The following is a 1,567-nucleotide window of genomic DNA, read 5'->3' as shown; positions in this document are numbered from 1 at the left end:
CTGCTGACTTCACCCCAGACAACCCCCTGCCCAGTCTAGTGCACCCCTCTCAGCAGGGATACCCACCAGCAGCCTCTGCACCCCTAATCCACACCCTTCATCTGCCCCCTCTGCAGGGAGACCCCCTTCACCTCCCAGGCTCCCGCTTCCCCCCTGGCTAATGGTGGACACATCATTCACCAGAGCGAGGCTTGGCAGGAGCCGGCGGAAGAGGGACAACACGAGAAGAGTTGGGCACAGGGACTCCTCTGAGAGCAGTGGGAGAAGGTGGGAGTTGACTGGAACAGGACCGTCCCGTGATGTTCTGCTGCTGTCCTTCACCCCAGCCTTCCTCTGAGGACAGCCCGGTGGCAGCTTCCCATTGGCCTTAGCGAGGAACTGAAAAGCGCTCTTAGTCAGGGAAAAGAAAATACATCCCAGGAAAGAGGATCCTTCACAAGGGGCGCTGCGCTCACCCTCCTGAACAGGGCCTGCCTGTGCCAGAGGCTTGCGGCTCACAGTGGGTGCCCGTGGGGTGCTAGTCATGGGTCTCTTCTCCCTGTCCTTGGACAACAAAACCTCCTGGTTTTAGGGTCTGCACTCTATGACTGAAACTGATTGACCCAAGGTTGTACAAACACAAAAGATGGGGATTAGTGCCAGAAGTGGAGTGTGTGGAGAAGAGGGATCTAAGGAAGGACATTTGGAGGAGGGAAACAGAGACAGAACATTGACGGGATGGGGAGGTGTGATGTTATTAGTGGAAGATATTTTGATCAACCGGACTGGGGAGAAATGTTCACATATTGAAATGATCACTTCGTAAGTTAAATAATATGATTGAATATTAAAAAACAAACAAACAAACGAAAACACCTGGTTTTCTTCTCCAGGAAAGTGTGAGCCTGAAACATCCTGTATGGCAGAGAGGTGGGAGGCTGACCAGGGTGGCGGTGCACCTGGCCTTGAGGTGTCTCTGGAGAAGCCCACATGGTTTTGTGGCCCCCTCCCTCCTGGTGCTCCCTCACCTCCTCTTCTTGCTCCAACACCACCTGCTCCTCTCTCCTCTCCTCTCCTCTTGCCGTCATTTCTGGACCTCAGCTTTCTCCACGTGGCAGAGTCTAAGGCAGAGGGGCTGGCGGGGAGGGAGCGGGTGGGAGCTGGTTCAGCCCCGGGAACTGCACATGGACTGGTGCGGGCGGGGGAGGGTTTGTGACCAAGAGCACGGAGGTGAGGGACGAGAAGTGCCCAGCCCCGGTATTTTCTCCCACGTGCGTTCCCAGGGAAGAGGCTGTCTCGGGGTGTCCCAGCCCTGGCTTCATTTTTACCTGCAAACGCGCGGGAGAGTCCACAAGTGCGGGGCTTCCTTGGGGAACCGAAAACCCCGCGTGAGCTGCGGGATCCCAAAGACGGAGAGTGGGGCCCCGGGTCTTCGCTACCGGGGTAGGCGCCCACCCCACAGCGGGAGCCACCCAGGATCCTCAGGCTGGGTCTTCCTCAGTAGGACACCCAGCGGTTTCCGTAGTGTAGTGGTTATCACATTCGCCTAACACGCGAAAGGTCCCCGGTTCGAAACCGGGCGGAAACA

At 57.1% G+C, this 1,567-nt stretch overlaps 1 non-coding gene across 1 annotated transcript; it reads left to right on the top strand.

The window, feature by feature from the left end:
• The first annotated feature begins 1,494 nt into the window (after positions 1 to 1,494).
• Positions 1,495 to 1,567, top strand: TRNAV-AAC (transfer RNA valine (anticodon AAC)). Its single transcript has one exon. It is a non-coding gene; the product is annotated as a tRNA-Val (tRNA).

This window comes from Tupaia chinensis, unplaced genomic scaffold (genome assembly GCF_000334495.1).
Source record: "Tupaia chinensis unplaced genomic scaffold, TupChi_1.0 Scaffold000529_1, whole genome shotgun sequence".
NCBI lineage: Eukaryota > Metazoa > Chordata > Mammalia > Scandentia > Tupaiidae > Tupaia > Tupaia belangeri.
Note: the sequence above shows the minus strand (reverse complement) of the source record. Positions and strands in the feature narration are given on the sequence as shown.